General features: G+C 36.2%; 1 protein-coding gene across 4 annotated transcripts in view; it reads right to left on the reverse strand.

The window, feature by feature from the left end:
* Positions 1-22,709, reverse strand: part of MMP16 (matrix metallopeptidase 16) — a 172,131-nt gene that overhangs the window by 133,404 nt on the left and 16,018 nt on the right. The window contains exon 2 of one of the 4 annotated variants that reach the window (XM_064390954.1): positions 2,420-2,776. The exons of 2 other annotated variants lie outside the window; for them this stretch is intronic. The gene's annotated coding sequence lies outside the window, so the exon portion shown is untranslated. Of the gene's footprint in view, positions 1-2,419; positions 2,777-22,198; positions 22,470-22,709 lie in introns of those variants that run through there. One more of the 4 variants, XM_064390946.1, reaches the window with a different exon arrangement.

Here is a 22,709-nt window from a genome sequence, read left to right on the forward strand (position 1 = left end):
AACTGTGGGAATGTTTCTGTAAAATAGTGCCATGTTTTGTTAAGCATATTTATGCAACCTACAAAACTGAAGGGTTAATCTTATAAAGGAATCAAAATTTGTCATTACGTGAACCCACTCTTTGTCATATCAACATTTGAATATCATTCTATAAAGACCACAAATATCTGCCTAAAGATCTACTTAATAAATCCCATAGAAAAGTACAAAGCCTTTTAGTTTCAGTGGAATGGGGAGAAGGTGGTGTTTACATTAGCACAAAAGCTAAGAAATGTCTTAATTCCCCATACAGCAGTCCATATATCAGTTATGTTGCAAGTGATACTTACCATCATGAATTTGCAAATCCTTTGAGATCTGAGAGACCTGTACTGCTCTTTTAATCTGCTGCATTTATTTTAGGGTTTCATTTCTCTTCTGCAAATGGTATTTCAAACAACTGCTCAAAGTATAGCTAAATCCTCAGAAAATGATACCTTATGCATTATATTAGTATGGTCCCAGTATCTGAGCACACATCACATAAAACCCTTCCAAAGACTAGACTAAAGGTCATTAACACCAAACCCATTACCCATCCAATATGGTTTGCTTCCCTTTATTGTCTTATTTCAGTCAAGTGCTGCTTCTTAACCATGCAAATTATTCTCATTTTATGTTTTTATAAGAATATCTGCCTATGATTAGATAAAATGGATATTTCAATTTATAAAGTGTATAAACCCTATGTGTTTTGAGCTTCACATTCTGAGAAATCTATACATTCAGATATGGAGAAAACAATTTCAAATATAAGCCAAGGATTTAAAAGAAAAAATATTTTGTCTTCAGCAGTGTTCTTCTATCCTTTTCAGCTTTTCAGGTAAGAAAATTATCAATGCATGTTCACATTTTTCAGTGCACTGACTGCAATAACCCACTAGAAACTAAGCAAGAAATTAAGAGAAGACAGAGATACAAATTTACACTGGTATATATTTGTAAATCATTGATTTTTCTCCTTGTGCCTTCATCAGAAGTGAAATTTGCATATCTGCATTTGTTTAAAAGGAGTAATATCAACTTGTACAGTGTCTTGACATTTCCATATATCTCTGTCTGCATGCTATCACCATTTGAATGATAGTTGCGTAACTCTAAGAATAGTGATTATTTTCAAATGCATCAACATTATAGGCAAAGAACTAAAATCAATGTGTACTACACAGAAATTGTGATTTTAGGAATCCTAATCACACTACAGTAGCAGTGACCCATCCTAAGTATGGGGGATCTGAAAACTACAACCCAGCAGACGATAACAGTGACTGAGCTTGATTTGATGTCTGACATGCTATTGCTTAATAATATATCATGACAGACTAATTTCTGTTTGTCTTCTGGCTACACTGCAATCAAAGTAGTCTGATTACATTATCTTTGAGGACCTGAATAAAAAGCTGGGGCTGGATCTTGTACTGCTAATATAGTAACAAACACTGCTGTGCTCATGCCCTGAAGATTCTGACTTCTATTAAGAATGAGAAGAAAAAAAATAAGGAATAATTAGTATATAAGAATTATTTCTGTCTCAAAGAAAAAAAAAAATAACCAGACAAATAATACTGCATGCATAATATGCTGTAAATGAATGTTATATGGAGCCAATTACAAGTTTCCCTACAAATACATAGCTCTAGTAACTTGCAGATATAGATCTTCAAAGGCATTTGGAAAAGGAAGACAGAGTGACCTTGAGGACAGTTGCTGAGTTCTGTTATTATGACACTGAAAAAAAATTTCCCTGTTTTTACAGAGGTGTTATTCACAACAAAAATTCTTGTGTGCATGACCCCATGTAACAATAGTATTTAAAAATAAATACTTTGTTGAAAGAGCCTAGCATATTAAAAATTATAATAAAATCTTCCATGTATTTTGTTTCAGTAGAAAACTGGAGCTGGTCCGGAATGTTTTGCTTTGCAGTAGGCAAGAAGTGAATTGTATTTATGGAACTGCAGTCCATCTCTGAATTACATGTATTTGACTCAGCAGTCACAGACAGAAAAGTAAAGTTTTTCCAATAGTAAGTCATAGAGTAATAGCTTTAGCTAGCTGGTATTGTGACATTAAACTTTTCAATAGCTCATCAGCCACAGTTTAGCCCAGACAAAATAAGTTTAGATCAGAGGTTTGGGTACAGCCGCCTTTAGCTTAGATGAGCTCTGGGATAAGCTGTGCAGGTTGTCTATTGCTGTCGCAGAACAAGAGACTGTGCAGAACTGCATATTTCTCTCCAGTGTGTATGGATGAGCTTAACACAAAAGCTTTCTCTTCACCCCTTCCCCATGAGATCTTTTGCAGAATTTTGTCTGTTCTAAATTTTTAAGCATATATTGGTATTCCAATGTATTATTGAAATAGCTTTTGCCAGACCTACCTGTGGAGGGCTTACTTTTCTTAAACATTTCTCTGCTATGCTTTGATATCTGCTTCACCTGCTGTGCCTGCAGTCACACAGGGTATGTTCTGCAGTTGCTTCATCCCATATTCTCATTTGAGATGTTATCAAAACTTCATCAGCTGGGACATGGTATTGCAAATGAAGAACAGAATAAGGTAGCTAATGGGACAGTGTCCAGGGAGGGACATGGACAATGATAAATGGAAATACAATGGAAGGAGTAATAAAGATTAGGAGGTAAAGTTGAGGAAGGAAAGGGAAAGAAAAAGCAGAAGGTTTGAGGTCACAGGTCAGTTATAAAAGCATTCTGGAAGTAGAATGTTAGGTCAAGTTCTATGGTAATGGGAGTAAGGCAAACAGATAATGGTAGAAAATGGAGAACAGAAAAAGGGAAGAAGGAACAGAAAAACAAAACAAAACAAAACAAACAGGAAGCCATAGTGAGCTTTTGAAATATTTCAGAACACGTCCACCTTAGTCAATAATTTCTAGATATAACAGTGAAAAAAATAGCTTGTCTATTTAAATAATAAAGGCTTTTTAAAATCTCAGGATGAGAAAGCAAAATCACTTTTTCTTTGAACTTTTAACTCTGCCCTCACCTTCTTACAGGAAAATACATTAGTTAATTTCAACTGATGTAGTATGTTTCACCAAAGGTAGGTAGGGCCATGGGGATTCTCCCTGAAAAAGTATCTTCTCTCCTGAGACAAAAAAACATTCAAGACACTTCTCAAACCTCATCAGTCATATAGATAGAACTATGCGATATTAACTGGAAATACAAAGAATAGATTAAAAAACACAACCTGATGAAAACTGCAATAGAATTTGAGAATTGCTTGTAAAATTTTTTTTCCTTCTTTGAAATGTCAGCATGTTTCTATCTGAAATAATAAAATCAAGCAAAATATCAAAAACTGGTTCCTAACAGCATGTTTCATTATGTAGGCATTTATTCCCTTTTCAACCAGTCACAGGCACTCCTTGAAATATCTTCCTGGTAAAGTATTCAAGTTAGTAAAAAAAAAAAAAAAAACCCAACAAAAAAACAAAAGAAAAAAAAAAGGCAAATATAGCAATCCCAAGAATATGGTAAAGCAGACTATTTTTGGCTCCCTACTTACAGAAACCTGACGAGTAATCATATTCTGAACAATCTAAAATAAACACGCATAGATAATTCTGGGAGATTCAAACAGTCAAAGTGCTATTCTCCAGGATTAAATAAAATTTTGCAGCTGCCATCACTTATATTGAGCTAGTACAAGCATTTCAAGATTCAGGCATAGTAATAAAATGTGCAGCAGCACTTTTAACATAAAAGCTCAATACACAAAGAGAGCGTGGAATAAAAACATACCATTTGTAAAAAGACAATCTTATTTTATCCTAATAGGTTTCATATGCATTTTAAATTTCAGTGGACATACAAGAAAAGAAAAGAAAACAAACAACTGAATATCTTAGAGAGCTTGCCAAAATAAACACTCAATCAGCCATCCAGAAGATACGTTTTAAATAAATGCTTACTCTAGTTTTACAAATCGGCATTTACATTCAGAAAAACACAAAATATAGTGGGCATCAGCATCAGCCAAGAGTTTAGCTTACCACAGACCATATGGGAGGATGTCCCCATAGACTGTGTATCTTGTACTAGCATGGCATCTGCAGTACATAGCAACACTTTATCTGATGTAATAACACCTTCTGCTCTTAGCCTTTCTAAGTTATAAAACAAATGATTAAGTGATTTCACCATAAACAGCCTCATGGAACACAGACATAAAGGGATGAAAATAGGCTGTTATCACTTCACATGTCAGGCACATTGTAAGTCAATATATTAAAAGTTAGAGCCTAAGTTTATACCTTTTTTTAAGAAGACCATATTGCTTTTAAAAGGAAATATAACTAGCAAATTGAGTGGATGCTCTTGGAGCTCTTTGGTTCCTTCCAGTGCTTATGCAAGTAGATCAGTAAATTCAAAGAAAATGTAATAAAAATACAAATCTCAGTTATCAAGAAAGTGCTATCATGTTTTGGTATGATATTGTAACGTCACCAGCACAATTCACAGCATCAGGCTACAAATCACTTCTGAATCACCAGTCTGAATTTACCCAAAGAAACAGAAAAAATAAACCCATCCAATATTTCATGAGTCTTCATCACAGGAGAAAATAAGTGTGGAAGAAAAGACACACTACAAATTTTTCTGGTTTATCAAGTGTTTTTCTGACATGTGCTTTTCCCTAATAAAAACAGTCCATCTGGCTCTTACTTTGTCCTATCCTATGCTAAAAACACTGAGTAGGATATGCTCCACTGAACTTATAAACCCAAAAATAAAATAAAAAAAATCTCCAGAGTGTTACTTCATATGAGAGCTCCCTTATACTGTCTACATCCAAAATGAAAGCTCTACCGACAAAGTTAGCCCAGGACAGGATCACATTAAAGATTAGTTTCAAAAATTTCTGCAGTGATGTCATGTTCTCACAAAACAGGGTTTAATCAATTACAACTATCTTGTTTTATAACAATATATCAAATTTGGTATACTCTTGCTTTAAAATTCTTCACTAATGTGTGAAGACCACTTGACCAAACTGTGTTCATTAAATACTGGAAATTATTTTTCAGGATTGTAAGACACGGATTATCCAAAAAACCAGAAAGTCACACTGCTTTTCATTAAATATTTTTAACCTTAAAGGCCTTGACTTTCTTATAATATCCCTTAACACATAAAATGCATCTCCAGATAACTTAATCCTGTTTAAACAGAGGAAATCCTTTCAGAGTGCTCTCAGTGTCTGTAAAAGATGTTTTGTATTTTGGACTTAAATACAGATAACCTTAGAATATAATAGATTTTCACTCAAAGAATTGCTTTTGATTAGTATTCTGAACACCAGAATTCTTTTCTTTGTAAGAAATATCTACCTAAGAGATTACTTCAAATTCTTTGTTTAGAGCAAAAGAAACACAATTGCACTGGTAATAAAAGGACCTCTAATTTAATGGAGGTCCTCTGAATTTCCTCAAACCATCCTATTACATTGACTGATGAGCAGTTTACCAAGTTTAAGGATTCATCATTCGAGAAGTTCCAATAACCTCAACTGGGTCCTGAGCACACAAACAAAAATTATATGATCTCCAAACATCTATAGGTAAGTGATCAGCTCTGAGCAGGGCTTTTGAAGAACTCTCTTTCAATTCAAGTCCTAACACTCCACCTGAATTTCTATTCATATACCAGAATGCTTTGTGGATATTTTCATAAAATTGATTAAAGAGATGAAAGATGCTTTCATGTATGTTACATACAGGCTGCAGACTGCCCAATATCACTAAAATATGTGGTGGTCAGTAGTTACTTCCTTCTTGAAAACTGAAAACTTGAAAACTGTCACTCATGTACAGATCCGCTTCATGCAGTAAGGTCATTCCAGAACTAATCATCAGTAATGAAAAAGGAACACATCTTCTTTCAGTAGAACAACTGCTAAGTCAGTTAATATCTAAAAGGATCAAATAAAATCTTTAAATAACATGTCTTAGTTTAATTATCTGTCGAGTTATGCAAAATGAAACACACCCAGGCAACAAATGTGATTATAATGAAACAGGAGGTTCACTTTTCCCATTCCAGCTACTGATATAGAACTCTCACCCTCATTTTCAATATGAAAAGAGGTCTTTCTGGTCTTTTTGGTAAACTTCTAAGTAATTACATTAAAACAGGTAAATTTATGGCTTTGTTTTTTGCCTTGCCTTTAATTTTGGACAGAATTCTCTAGGCCTTTTTTCCTACTTGGAGGTTTTTTCAAGCACTTGTCCCGATAATTCCTATTTCCATCTGTGACTGTTTCTTTCCAGTTTTGCTTTCAGAGGAGGATAAAAAGATTAAAAAGATTCAGAGATGGGGCTGGGAGGCAGAATACTAAGCTGTGCAGGGATAAGCCAATGTTTTTCCATGACATTGTCGTTGTATGTGAATGAGATCATGCAGAAAGAACCAGCAACACTGGTCTCTAGCTGGAGGTAGAACAGAAACTCTTGGTTAAAGAGTAGGAAGAACAGGAAAAAAAGAGAATTTAAAGATCATCTAATCCAAATTTCCCTCTCATGGACAGGGACACCTTTCTCTAGATGGGGTCTTATCCAACCTGGCTTTGAACACTGTCAGGGTTGGGGCATACACAAACCTCCTTGGGAAACCTGTACCAAATCTCACAACACTCATGGTAAAGAATTTCTTCCTAATATGTAGCCTAAATTTCTCCCCTTTCAGTTTGTACCCATTACTCCTATCACTGCAGACAAATCAACACAAAACAATCAGTGGAAGAGTTGCCACACTTACTTTGGTACTGTTGGAAGCTGGGATTTACCCATCCATTCCATTTCACTCAGTAATAATCAAGGGCCCAGCTGTTCCACTATGAAACAATGAGGAGGTACAGCATGATGAGGAGAGGAATGTCAAAAGAAAGCAGTGAGACACACTGACACAGGAAATGGGTTTAATGAAAACAGACTCCTACTCTTCTGCTTGTATTTTTACATCACCTGAATTTCCATGCAGACTGGCTTTGAGCTGTAATTCTCTTGCTCTGCATAGGCAGTAAGCTGAATTCCAGCCGATGTCAGCAGGATATAATGCTGCCTGTGGAGTTGCACAAGCCAGCTCAAATACTGGAGGCAGTTTAACTGCACTGTAGAAGGGTTCTGCCACAGCTAATGAGACTAACCACTGCATCACGTCGTGGGAACATTCCCTAGGAGAGTTCCTGAGATCTGACACCACATTTCTCTTAGATTTTAATTTCCAAGGTGGTGTATCTTTTGTTGAACCTAGACTGTTTCATGGCCTTTGAAACACTTTGGATGCTGAGCTTTCCCATCTGAACTGACTCAGAATACCCAAACACATCAATTTGCTTTTGGCTCGGCCCTGGCTACTATCACAAACTCTTTGTTTGTAACTGAGTAAGTTTCAGGTCAATTTGTGAAACACTTCATAGTTATCAGCAAGCACAATTGTCAGCTTCTGTTCCAGCCACATGCCCAAATTACATGTTCCAATAATAAACCCTGAATGATATGGTACTATGGGAGCTGAGTCTTTAAAATGCCTTATCTTTGTAATACAAGCTTATTTTACTTGCAGTGATTTCCCACATCTTCCTACTCTATGTTACACCAAGAAATCTCTGTACTGTTTTAAACTCCCAGCAGTCCAATAGTTTTATAAACAGTTACAGAAACAGTACCTGCTATTCCTGAGTGAGAACAGCCAGTTATTACTCATATCCTTCACCTGGAGGCTCCTTCTACATTCTCCAAATATTTTACTTTCAAAAATTATGCTTTCACACTTTGATTTACAAGTGATACTCTGATACTCTGAGGAACACTTTACAGTGCAGAGTGGATGAATTTACCAGTTCATATTCCACTAATGTCTACCCTGACATGAGGAACTTCTTTAATAAGTTTTCAATAGATCTGAAAACAAATTTGAATTTTAAGTCTCCTGAATTATGTAAGGAGATAAGCCTCTCTTACCATGCATATTTTTCTTTCATACATTCAACTTTTGTTTTTCATCTAGATACTGTCCTAAAATATCACATATTTGGTCAGGACATCAGCATTACTGTGTTTATGCTTATGCCTGGTTTAAATTTCTAATCTTTCATAACAGTTCAGGATTTTTTCTAGCTACTTAGCAAGCTGCCCCTCAGAATCCCAAACCATAAAAATCTATTGCAGGGGTACATAATCTCTATTAAAGAAAAATGTTGAAAAATAAGATTTCAGAGTTCTAGAACGCAATCACAACTACAAAGTTCTGCAATTATTTCTCTAAGGAAAATCTGAACTTCTCCTGTATTGACATACCACCTCCTTAAGACACTGGTACACTAATATATTTTTCAGAGACTGTGAAGACACTTCTGTGTTCAACTTTAGAGAATTTTGGCATGTAAGCAGGTTGAAACTAGAAAAATGGCAGTGAATGCTTGAAAAGGGAAAATTGCATTGTATTAACTGTTGTAAGCTTGCCTTTCTCATTTAATCTGTGCTTTTTTCTGTGCAATACTGGCTTAGCAATATTATTCAGCAAAACAAGAGGCCCCTGGAAAACTTTTTATATCCTAAAGGAATGGAAAAATATCAATTTCCATATAGAGATAGTTACTACAAAAGAAATGCTGACCCCACTGACTTACTGTCTGCTTTTTAAATAGCCCTCTTCTCTTTGGATTCAGTTTGTGAATGACAGGCTCCAGTTTATCACAAACTGCTTGCCAGACACTTCTTACAAGATTCAACATGCATTAGGCTATGCATTAGCAGGATGACAAACAGACCCGGAAACCCTCTGTTGATCAAGTTGTGCCAAAACTTTCACACCCGTCTTTGTTTTTCTTCATTCTGTTACTTTTTCATACCCAGCCACCAACCCAAATAACAGCCAGTATGATGTTCAGTCAAAGCCTTTTCCTTAGACAGCCTTTCAGCTTCTGAATTGCTTTGCACTGTTGTTGCTTAAGACAGACAGAAATGCTTATATGTCACATGCAACCACCAGAAATGAAAGCCACATATTAAACTATTTCCTTACTTTGATTTGTGAACATGAACAGTAAATTGAATGATGTTCAGCTTTAATCTACAATACAGTTGCTGATGCAATAATTATTTTCAAAAATTAGAGAAACAATGCATATACAAATATTTCCAGAAACTGAAAAATGTTAAATAGCAATAAAGTGGCAAGTAGCTTGCAAATTCAGCAGGCAGATTTACATTGCTGTTATATCTCTTTTGATAGTATTAAAGAGAGCCATGATTCAAAGCTTTTAAACACATGCTGTACTTATTTCTATGGAAACTAAAAGTTTGCTTTCATTTAGAGCTGCACACCAAGCAAAACTTACAAAATCCATACAACCTATTTCAGAAGTAAAAGTGCCCAATTCTCACAGTCACTTATCACATCACATCAGAAGGGCTTTCATACATCCAACCTACATATGAAACCTCACCAGCTAAACTCCACAATGAATGAAAGAAAGAACTTGAGGCATTTCCTTGAACACTTGGCCTGTCACCAAGGGGATGAATAAGGACTCTGGATTCATAAGACAGACCCCTGAAAAAGCTCTCATCCATGTACAAAATCACCACCCCACGAACCCACATAGGCACACTTACAGGCAGAGCAGCACAATCAGGAACACACCAGTGACTGAATGTTTTTTTTTGCATGTACCAGGATCATGCTCTTAAGCCTTTCTTTTGAGAAAAAAATTACTGATCATCATATTGAAAAAAGGTATGCAATACTCCTACTATGCATTATTCAGAGAAATATTTCTGTTTGAGTGCATTTTGAAGGAACATTTAGAAGTGACTCCCCAATGAAAAGTCTTTCAGTCTTCCTTGAAAGGAAGTAGGATCTTTTCAGATTAATTCACAAAACTGTCTGCATGTGTAAGGGAATGAAAACAATTTTAAAATCATGCAAAGACAAAAATATTTTAAAAAATACTTCACACAGAGGCCATGAGTATTTTTCTGAAAGTATCTGCTGCAATTCTTTGTGGCAATAGCCTGGTTTTGCATTTATACTTATTTGTATTGCCTTTTCAAAGCTCTTTAATTTTTCTTAGGAAGCTAAGTAATTTAGTTCTAGTCTAATAAAACCTAAAGGTAATTTACATTTTCAATTATTGATTTAAAATCCTTTTGGTTTCTTTTGAAGAACTCCTTATAAAGGAAATTTTACAGACATTGCCTTACAAGAGTGGCTGATGTGGGGTGCCATGAACTAAAAAGTAAGTTCTCAAAACAGGAAAGCCTCAGAAATTTCTGGCAAAAAGAAACAAATAAAACTGACACCAAGAAAAATAGCTAATAACAGAATCAAGCTGTACCTAGTCTGTTAGTTTTGCAACTTTGTGGATTTGGTTGTCAATTCAAGAACTTGACCCTGCCTAGCTTTTACCTCTGACTAGTGTCAGACAACCATCTACCAGAAGGCATAAGAAGTGCCTCATGAACAAAAAGTCAGATTCAACCCAGCTATTTGAAACAAGGAAAATCAAGCCCTCAGCACCAATCGCCTCTCTGGAGCCCCATTAGTCTCAACATTGTCAATGTGTTTTCAAACTACGACACTGCCCAGAGAAACTGCGGAATGCCCCATCCCTGGAAGTGCACAAGGCCAATTTGGATGGGGCTTTGAGCAACTTGGACCAGTGGAAGGTGTCCCTGACCATGGCAGCAGGGCTGGAACTCAATGATCTTTAAGGCCACTTCCAATTCAAACTATTCTGTAACTACAAATACCCCTTAAGTATTTTTTTACTAATAATTTACTTAAATCTAACTTGCTTAACTGGTTTTTTGAAGCTTATGCTTTTCAAATTAGTCTGAAGTTGATCCTTTCTAATTTTAACAACAGCACACTGAATAAGGTAGACTAATTTCAGGGCAATGTTCATGCCCATTGTCATGACAAAAGTATATCCAGAGCAGCAGCAATTTCTGGAGCAACACACACAGGAAGGTAGGCAGCTGTAGAGGACTGGGGTGTGGGGGAACTGTGCAGCAGTGCAGGGAATACACCCAATTTTGCTTCTCTACTTGCAACTTCTTTTATAGCTGTACCAATCACCCAGCCCATGCCAGGTAACATCTTCTCCCTGAGAGCCATTCCCCTCCGCAGTATTTTGAGAAGCTCAGATGTGTCATGAGAATCTTTGCATGCTTCTTTTTCTGTTATATTCATACCAGTGTTCAACAGATAGAAAATACCAAAAGCTGATTAAGGTAAGCAGGCACTAAAGGATATTCAACCCATTGCACCAACCAAAATGAATTAGTGTCATTTTTTGAGTCAGCATTTACATAGTGGAAACTTCTCCTTGCATATCTAAATTATGCTGTACTTTTGAAAGGCTGGCCAGCTAATATGAAAAGTATTTCTTTAACAATGTTGGCTTTAATTGCATAAAGTAAAGAAAAGTGCATTTCACACTCTTAAATTATGGATTAGAGTCATCTTCTTCAGTGAAGCTATGAGATCATACACTGCATTAAATGTTAATTAGGATATTTTCTTTCAGTTTCTCCATAAATTTAAGGACATGGGAATGAATTATGTGGAACAACTTGGGGCAAAACTCTCTTCCCTTTTACCTAGGATGAAAATGACAGGTAGAGTAGCAGTGCACCTGAACAACATTTTTTTCTGACAAAAGCTATATAAAGTTGAAACTGACAAAAAATTCTCTGATTCAGAAAACATGTCAGGAAAATATTTCAAATAATACACTAAACTGGACATCAGAGTTTTAATTGGTTTGGAGAATTTTACCTGCCATGATTATTGTATTCTTAAAAAATATTATATTTCTCTTTTTTGCAAAGAGATGATACAAAATGTATTTCTTACGGCTTAGTTGAAGTCAGATTATCTTAATGGAACTCTTCAGTAAATGCAAAGTAAAGATGTGTAAGCATTACAGTATTTTTTTTAAAATATCATTAATCCTTGCTCCAGACTCTTCTTTTTTAAGTAAAAAAACACAACATAAGAAAAAACATGGCAAATATCCTAAATTAATACCAGATCATACACATAGACCACTGGCAAATCAGTTTAAGTAATGCTTTGATAAATTTTTAAGCATGATTAGAAGTTCGACACCTCACTTTTAAACAGAGTATTCAGCAATAAACCTAAGACAGCGATTCAAGAATTCTGACTGTGACTTTCAAACCTTTATAAAACAAGCAGAAATACAGAGATTAAAATTCTTTCTTCACTAGATGTGGTGGGAAATTAAGGTATTTCAACAGGGCAAAATGGCAAAAGGGGATTAAAAGTCAGTTGTACTAAAAGCAATGCTGAAACATTGTAGCCAAACCCACACACTACATTGCTGGTATAATTAATTTTTACATGTCCACCAGGTTACCACCAGGTTTTCTCAAAAGTGACAAAATAGGACCTATCTCATAAATCATTGTAACTGTCAATTAGTACTCAAAGCAGGTGAAGGCCTTGGCAGGCCTTGGATGACTAAAGCAAATGACCAGGACTGATAAACTAATACTCTCAAACAAAGTCTAAACATATGCATATCTGAAAATAAAATATATTACTCACATGCTTTTAAAAGCAAAAATAACCAATTCCCATCTCTCAGTATCGTCTTTTATATATTATCCAACTAATGTGAATGAGAGCAGCCTAATGAGATTTTAAAAAGGATTTTTACCTCTACTGTTGCAATAGTATTTCAAGGAATTTATTTATTGCACAGACAATTGTTTTTGATGATTTCTACAAAGACTCTTTAAGTAATTTTTTTTGTAAGATTTTTAAAGTGAAACTAAGTATAAGCTTACATCTTTGATTATTTGGGAGTAAATATAATCCAGGTAATAACAACATTCAGACATTCCACCTGTCAAAAATATTTTTTTTAAAAAGCCATAATTAAGTGCTTAATAGCCTTAGGTAGAGAACCACTCAAATATTCAGAATCAGTTCCCCCAAGAATAATGAATATTCCTATAAATGAAGAAAAATAAAGGTGATAAAGTAAGCCTTAATGAAAAAAGAGAAGAGTACTTGTTGATTATTCACAGAAAATGTGGACTTTATAATTTGGTATAGTCAGAAATCTGTGTATTTTTTCTGCTGAAGCCACCAATACTTCTTCACTGAAGTGCCTCAGTACTGTGGTATTTTTCTCTGATAAAACAGATGATTTATTTTTCTTTTTTTTTTATCATTAGCTGTCTGCCTTTGAATTATGTCATGTATCTTTACAGTGACTTTGTAAGGTCTTCACATTCTTGTATTGTCTTGACTGTAAATGAGTTCTGTGTTTACTAATTCATCTTTATTTGCAGCTGGCAGATGCAAAGATGTTAGCTACACTCAGGAGACACTGACATGGGAATTCTTGAAATGTAGAGGAGTTACAATTTTCCCTTTAGCAAATTATTGCATGTTTCATTTCCAAGAAATGTGAGTCCCAAGGCAAAATGAGATTATCAGACTAACTTATTTGCTTTCAAAATAAGAACTTAATAGTCAACATGCAGCTTTTAATTTCTACTAATCTTAGCTAGCTAAGTTTAATTCATGTAACTTCTGGTTGAAACAAAAGCAGAGTGCAAGGGAACAGAGTAAGCTTGGCCCCCTCATCCTGTCCTGCCTTGGATTTACAAGCTGACAGAGCTGTTAAGATGATTCTTCTGGTTGAGGATGAAGCTGCAAAGACGACTGGAGTGAACGTTAGGCTTCTTTGTGAGCCACTGATGGTAGACAGTAGTACTGGTAGCATTTTGCCAAGTTACTCATGAACAAATTAAGCAATATGCCAAGCAGGAAACATTCTTTTTGCTGGTTCAGATTTCATGCAGAAGGTCAATTACATTTTGTGCTGTCAAAGCTGAAAGGAGTTGGTCAGCCAAGCAAAAAAATATACCTGAATTTCAGCCCCCTGCCAAAGACATGCTCCCCACTGAACCCACTGAACAGCTCTTTTGTACTCCTTACTTAGTGCTTTTGTACAGGATGCGACATAAGATGAGCTATTCTATTGCCCAAAAACATGCAAAAATATACCAGGTCCAGAGTAAAAACTATTTTAAATATTTAATACTATCGACATGAACAAGATCTTTAGTCAGCATTAGTATGATGTCATCTCCCTTCCTTAGAAAGAGTTCTTCTGAAGAAGAGGGCTTTTGAGTCATGCACATTCATGTAATAGTACTCTACTCTGAAGTACTTGCACAGGAAAAATCTTTTATAGACTAAACTTGTAAAAATCAGGCTAACTGGTAAAATCTGTCTGCAAAGTCTGTGGTGCCAAACCAAGCAGTGTACACTTGATACAATAGCTTTTCCCCCACAATCCAAGTTTTCGTCATACCTACAGCAGATAATACTACTAGAAAAAACACAAAACTCCTGTTTATTCTGCTTGCACTCCCTACCTGCAGGTTGGCCTCAAAAGCCAAAAATGCAAATAGGTATTTAGGGTTAAATACATGTAACCAAGTGCACTAACATCATATAATGCATATACAGAATAAAAGTCAGTTGTCAGAAAGTATTGACAACTGCCAAATACCCATTAACAATCATCTAAATACACATAAATGCAGAAATCTTGGACATTATTATTTCTGGGCTTAATAATTTGGTGCACGACATTCTCAAACACTTGCCATAACTTCTAAGAATGTGGATTGCTAAAAATGGAAGAAAAAATTGTTTGAATTAAAAGAACATCAAAGGAAAAACAGACTATCAAGTCACTGAATTATGATTCTCTTATTTTCTGTTCATATACATTGACAAACTGCAGGAATCCAACATGGACAATGATAAATACCATAAAGAGCTTAAAGAAAGGAAAGAGCAAGCTAATGTCTCTGCTCACTGGTGAGAATGCTTGAGCACATTGGCAGAAGCAGCTGATGTCACCTTACTGCTCTCCTCAGTTACTCACTAGAGCTGTTGCTGTATTTTTTTTTTTGATTCAGCAGAGCTAAATAATTCATCATGGCAAGGCGTTTTGTGAGCAGGCCAGACTGCAGGCAGCAGGCCAAGACCAAGGTCGCCATGGAGACCTACATGCAGCTTAACCTCCCTCCCTTGCAGGGAGAGCCTCTGAAAAACGGCATCAGCTGAGCAGCCCTGCTCATTTCAGCAGTGAACAATAGGTATAATAAAAGAGGAAAAGAAAAAAAGAAGGAAGCAGCAAAATAAGGATATAAAAGCATCTTCTGTAGCTGCGCTGAAAGACTGAAATGACAAATGAGTCATTAAGCAGTTCCTATTTGGACTGACACAACTATTATTTTACATGAAAGAAGTACTAACCCCCCCATTATTAGTAAGAACTATTGCTGCTCTTCAAACAAATAGATTATCCTGTACAATGCAGATGGAAAATTATTAAAGATCGATTTTCTTTCGAACCCATTTCTGTTACTAAAATAGAGTTGGAGGGGTAAAATGAAATCCTAACACAGAAATAAGATTTATTGCTTAGATTTCTTTCACCATCTTTTGCATAGTTTGTGTCGAATACTGATTTTTAGAGTTCTCTCATCACTCTTTAAAAAGACAGGCATATTTATTATCAAACACAAAAACCAGCAGTTAGAAATGGAAAAACTGTATTACATCAAAGAGGAAAAATGCTTTTGAACTGTGTTTATTGAAGGGTTGTTTTATTTCTCACTAAATGTTTTCCATTAACATGAAACTAGCATTTTTGTATGCTTTATGAATGAAAAAAATGAAAATATATTCTGATGTATTTATAGTAGATCAGCTTAACTTCATAACCACTATTCTTTCTTTTTTTTTTTTTTTTTTTTTTTTTCCTGGTGTGTAGTGCTGGTCCTTGATAATCTTGTTCTCCAGGCACCTGATATTAAACATCACCATATTTTTTTTACCCAAAACCACCTCAAAAGCAAGAGTGTGGTCATGTTTTTATTAGCTATATAAAGTATAAACCTTAAAAAACCTATGTTCTGTAACCTTCTAAACTTCTTGATTTTTTTTTCCATCACTTGTAACCCTGTTTATTCCAGAAACAATATAAAACCCCTACCACTAGAACACTCCCACATCCCCAAGCTTACACATTTATTGGAAAATGTGATTCTGTGGAATGCTGACATGACAGTAATACAGTATAGTACTATATACACAGCCTTTGCAAGCCACACTGAGCTCTCTATAGGTGAAAATGGGAAAATTTACAGTATGAGATCACAAGTACCACATGACTTCTGTGTGATAAACCTGAAAACAGACAGCAGTATCTCTGACTGCTTACCCTGGAAGGTCTTACAGAGCCTCCCACTGCCTGCCATACAAACTCCTGTTAAGGTTGCAGAACCTGTGTTTAGTATGGACCAATTCCTTTATTTTTTTTTTTCTCTATAACTGTTAATCCCAAATTCTGCTTAGGCTCATTGTTTTCCAGGAATATTCTTGTCTATCACTTCTCCTTAGAGATTTTTGTTTTACTTAACACTGTAGTGAAAGTACAAGATGGCTGAGTGGAAATAATTGACCTCTTCTGATTTTCAATATTCCTACAGAGATTCTCCATGTTCAAACTAAAGTTCATGAACAGAAGTTCCTCTGCATTTTGCAACAGTGTCCCCTCTGGCAATTGCATGTAGGCAAGCCACACAAAATTTGAGACCAGATTCTACTGATGTAAGGCTGATAGATAAAAATTGGTAATTAGTGCAGTTCCTGAAAAAAAATTGAGGAGATAAAACCTCTGATGTCAGAACCATCAGACCTAGTTTAAATTCCAGTCCACCCACCAAAACCTACCCTACCAACAAATTTATTTTGTCTTTGCTGTCTAACTATTAAGGAGGCAAAAGAGTTAATAAATACTTTTTCACATTACAGAGAAGATTTTTTTTCAGAGTAATATACTGGCATGAAACAATTCAGAAAACTGACTCTTGTCATCACATATTTTCTGGGCAGAAGGCACGTGGGATATCTTTTCACTATTTCCTCACACCAAAACCAAGATTTCCCTTGTCTAGAAAGAGAGTGTTAAACCACAAAAAAAAATCTCTGCTGATGTTCTGACACACTTCAGACAGAAAAATAAAACAAGTATAGTCCTTTTGCTCAATTATGAAATGCTTAAAAACCTGTAAGTTTAAAGTCTTGCAGCTCAGATAAGGATAGCATGATCTGTTGCTGGAACACCAAAGGCCACTTCAGGAGGAGAGAAGACCTCTGAGGGGAGTTTTTATTCTTGATGATCTAACTGCAGCTTTCTAAGCCAGCTGGCCATTACATTTATTTTCCATCGGCTTTGACAGGTCTGGTTTGCTTCCAAGACTGCACACAGAACAGCCAGCTTATCATGGATCTGAAGACCTCATTATGAGTGTGTAAAAAACCCAGATATGGTAACACAAACACCAGCAAGTGTTGGACAGCTGAGGAAATGTGCTGATGATTTTGATGCCCACGCTGATTTAAATGGACTAGAAGAGATTTAATTTCAAGTCACAGAATATTCTGAGTTGGAAGAGACCCACAAAGATCATTAAATCCAACTCTTAAGTGAATGGCCTGTATGGGGATGGAAACCCCAGCCTTGGCATAATCAGCACCATGTACTAACCAGCTGAGGGAATCTATTACAAAGCCAGGCCTTTTATCCTCTCCTGAACATTAAAAAAAAAAAAATACTGTTATTCACCTGCCTTAAATTTATCTATTGTCCCAGGAATATTGCACTTACACCCTTGTAAATCCTTGCAGTTACTTATGTTAGTAAATCTTTTTTTAAAAAAAATTTCCTTGTAAAAAGAAAAAAAATATTTAATAGCTTAATTTATTTCTAAAATGTGCAAAGATATAGCATAAATTGTTGACACATTTTTCCTTTAGAACGCATTTTTCCTTTAGCGTAAGTGGACGTGGGGGGAAATATAGAAAGAACAATTAGCATGAAAATTTCCTAGAGAAAGTTGTAACAGATGGATTCAGTGACTGCTGGGGTATATGTCAGAGAAACAAAGGGAACACAGAAAAATCACATTTCAAGACATACAGCTTCCTCTTATGTTATCATGATCATGTGAGACACAGAACACATAGGAAATGGGTTCTTCAGACTTAGTTTTCAGCTACTGGTCTGCTCTTCCAATCTTCTCTGGACAGCAGACCTATAGCAGACCTAAATGTCATTTACAGAACTCAGGATTCTTTTAACACAGAAGAGAGTGAAGAAATAGTTATTTACATGAGGTACATTAATTTTCACCTTGTCCCAAAGCAATTAGTTCTTTCTTCTTTATCCTTTCAGGAGAAAGGAAAGATGGGGTAGAATATACAAGCTTCCTCTGTCAGAGGAAGCAACATCTTTAAACAGAGGGAGGCAATTTTCTCCTTTCTTTATGGTTGCTTGGGTCTCTTTCCATCTCCAGGTTCCTTTAGCATCTCTTAAGCACTCTGATGTCAGTTATTTGATCTCCATTTCTTTTTATCCTGTGTAACCCTCACAGACAGTGTGGCTTATGTGCTAGTGTACACAGGATTTTACAGCTCATTAAGAGGAGAATGTGTGACACTGTGGTCTGACACTGTTCTTCCAAAGATATAAATCATGATCATGATGTCTGGGTCTGTCGCTTGTAGCAAGGTTCAGGCAGATTAAATGACACCAGTTTCCTCACATATATACCTACGATAGACTAGTAAAAGCATATAAGTAAAATCTCACTTGACAATGAGGGCATACTTTTGTCAAAGGAGTGCTGAAGTTTCCCAAAGCTAGAATGGTAAAAATGTATTGGCATCAAACATGGTGTATTGTGGCTTCCTTTTGACACAAAGATCACTTTACCAAACACCTCACTTATACACGAACTGCTATATATGAGGAAGCCTCCCGAAGCAAGAACTTTTGTATCCATAACATGATTTTACACCATGATAACAACTTTACCACTACACCATAGTAACCTCTATGGCATGCAATAGATCCGTAGAAATCACTGGGGATGGTGGGCATTTGCCAAATGGGATATTTAAACAGAATGATCACATCTAGAATGCAGGAGTGGCATAGATTGGAGTCTCAGAAAGAACTATGGGACTGTGACAGTGTGATTGAAAAACTGTCTGGAAAAATTATTAACATTTTCCAACATATATATATATATACACAAGGTTTCAATAAATGTCCTGAAAAATGCTACAGAAAGTGCAGACATAATACTTTTATTCCGCATTATTAGTGTTACGAGAATTTGTCTGATGATGTTTGTCAAGCATTTTGAACCATGGCACATTTATATGCAATAATACAAAAATACAGAATGCAGACAGTGCATTTGACCCCGACTGACCAAACAGATATTCCATGCCATTTAGTGTTATATTCAGCATATACAGCTGGGAGATGAAGAAGAAGGTATGGGGGGACACTAAAAGCTGGGGCAAGCATCCCAAGTCACTGTTATGCAAGATGGAGCCCAGTATTCCTGGGCATGGCTAAACCATGGGAAGTAGAGAATACCCTCTAAACTATTTTCATTTGCACAGCTTTTGCTTTACCTCTACGACTGCCTTTACCCAAACCTACCATTTTTCTCACTTTCACCCTTCCAATTCTCTGCCCCATCCTACTGTGGGAAAAGTGAGATGTGTAGGGCTCAGCTGCTTCCTCAAGGTAAGCCAAGACAATTGCTTAACAAAATGCTAGGCTGACTAGCAAAATGAAATACAGTAAAACAGATTTTAAAGTTAGGAAGGGATCTCCCCTAGATCTCTGTCCAAAAGGAGCAAAATTATGTAGGTTTGGATCTACTCATGCACATATGACTTTTCTGGTTTTGGATATAAGGATTTCAGGTTCAGGCATATAAGTGTATGATTGCTATTGGGAGCCCAATCAAGTATCAGGCACAGCAGGTAGAATCAATAACTATCAGGATATCTGTGTTTTACTCTGTACTGTAGGACAGATACCCCTTGCATATCCAAACAGCATCACAGACATGACTACAGTAACATGAATATCTCATATATTTTAAAATAAACACTTAATTTGGACCTTGGCTAAAGAAAGAAGCAGTAACACTGCTAATGCCAATGAAGCGGCAGTGGTGCAATCTATCTCATACTCTCCTCATCCACATGGAAAGAAACTGCACATAATTTGTCCCAGGAGCAGTTCAAGCAAAAAGGTTAGGTCAAAATAACAACATTTACACCTTGTTCCGCTGGTGATTATTCAGATCACAATAAACAAATTTAAGAGAGAATAATTCCAAGTTGATGTAGAAACCATGTTCTCATTCTATATCATGATGAAATACAGGGACACAATCTCAAGCTGCATCAAGGAAATATAGGATATTAGGAAGAAAGTTTTTTATGGAAAGAGTGATAAAGTACTGCAATGGCCTGCCCAGGGAGGTGGTGGAGTCACCATCCCTGGATGTTTAAAAAAATGACTGGATGTGGCACTCGGTGCCATGGTTTAGTTGAGGTGTTATGGCATGGGCTGGACTTGGTGATCTTGAAGGTCTCTTCCAACCTAGTGATTCTGTGAAAAATATTTCCAATGATCTGGTATATATCTACCTGGTGGATATAGATAACTTAAACATATTGGTAACAATTTGCCACATTTGTAAGTGGCTTATATTTAGACACTACCTTGAAAACTTCCAGACATCTTATTGAAAGTATTCCTAATCAGTTTTCCCCATCTCAAATAGTTGTGTTGCCTCACTTGATATTTTCTTGCATTTTAAAACTTTCTAAATAAAATAAAATAAAATAAAATAAAACAGTCTAAATAACCGGACAATAACTTTGCCAAATACACTTGAAATATTTCTGGAAAATTATCAGCCACATTATCATCCTGCAAGAAATACTCCCCTGAATTACAGCTACCCCACAGTCTGCAGCATTCAAGCTACAGCTCTGTAAGGATTAGAACTAATCCTGGGAGCAAAGAGCAGAGTAACATGAAGCATTCTAGCTGGTCACAGAGGATTCACAGCTTCAGACACTACCCCTCACACTTGAACTGAAAGCTTTGTAAGAGAAGTGCTCCAGGTTAAACCACAGGCACACAGAGGTCAGAGTAAAATTCCTGGTTTTTCAGTCAGGGCACAATTTCACTGTAGGGATTTCATTGTCGTTAGTCTCACTGTATTTTCAATATCCTTTCTTCTACTTAGAATAAATAAATTATGTTAAAAAGCAGAGAGAAAGAAGCAAATATTATAAATTGTATGGTAATAACTGTATTTACATAAAAAACAAGGGAGGATCTGAAAAACTGCAATCCAATAACTCTGACTTCACTTTTAGAACAGAAATTGTAAATACTTTCTATAGTCTAATGTACAAACTTTAAAATTGTATGCAGCATAGAACATCCAGAGTAACTTCAATTCATTGAGAAAAAACAAAACCAAAACCAGCAACACTGTATGTATTGCTGATATGACAGAGACAAATTTTAAACAATTAACAGTTTATTTATGTCAGTTTCAAATCAGTTAATGCTGCATCACACAGTAGGCTGACCTGCAAGGTCAGACATTAGAAAGGTTGCTCACAGAGATTAAGAAGTGGCTTTCAAAACAAGAATGGAGGGTGTCAGATCAAGAGAAAACGTTGGACTTGCGTAGGAGTAATAAGCCCAGTAGGTATCAATAGCTTGATTTTGTTTACACAGTTTATACTGAAGGCAGTATTTCCCAGGCTATCAGAGCAAGCAAACAGTATCAATGACAAAAAGCCACTCTGGGCTTTCTCCTTTCATGATCCTGACTGGTTCTAGCTTTCCTAAACACAGTTCTCACTAGCATGCTTTACCAGATCAAGGCTAAAGTCCTCTGTTCTGTACCAGGCTGAGGTTTATAAAGAGAAATAGAAAGGAATAAAGCAGAGGAAGACTAAGCTGTACTCTGAATGTGGTCTTAAAGGCTAATATTGCTACACCATTGCTACTGCAGGAGTTCAGAGGGCTGCTAGCACATAAAACAAGTTGAAAATCCCAGCTCAGTTCCTAAAAATATAGTACAGATCAATTCTTAGTGGCATTCTTCCTTGACAATCTTGGGAAGTACCAAACAGTGATGAGCTCTGGAAAACTCTTCTTGACTTACCTCATCTCCAGCAGAGGAGACTCCCGGAATTAGTTTCTTCCTCTTCCTGAATCATATCCCAGATATGAATTGTGTCACCAGCATACAACTATCCACATGCCTCAAAAGGCCTTTGGTTTTCCCAGCAAAGGGGAACATATTTTCCAGCAAAATTTCACCTACTGTGAGACTTTACCCGAAGATACAGCCCAGACAGTGAGGTGACGATGTAACATTTGCATCATCCACAATCTACAATCTAATGGAATTTACAGGGTAGTGCAAACATACAAACTGCAGTGAAATGTTTCACTAGAGCCAGCTGTGTCAGTCATGATCTGAGGTAACAATGTTTCTGCTTCAGCTGATTCTATTCCTTCACTTCCACACCTGGGTGCTCCTATCCTTAGAGAGATCCTTTGTGGGACTACAGCTGAAGAGCTGAATGTAATCCAATTAATATAATCGAAGTGCAATGCCTCACAGATTACCCCTTCTGCTTTTTCAAAACTGAAAGCCACATTATCCACTG

The sequence above is a fragment of the Passer domesticus genome, chromosome 1 (assembly GCF_036417665.1).
Source record: "Passer domesticus isolate bPasDom1 chromosome 1, bPasDom1.hap1, whole genome shotgun sequence".
In the NCBI taxonomy this organism is placed as follows: domain Eukaryota; kingdom Metazoa; phylum Chordata; class Aves; order Passeriformes; family Passeridae; genus Passer; species Passer domesticus.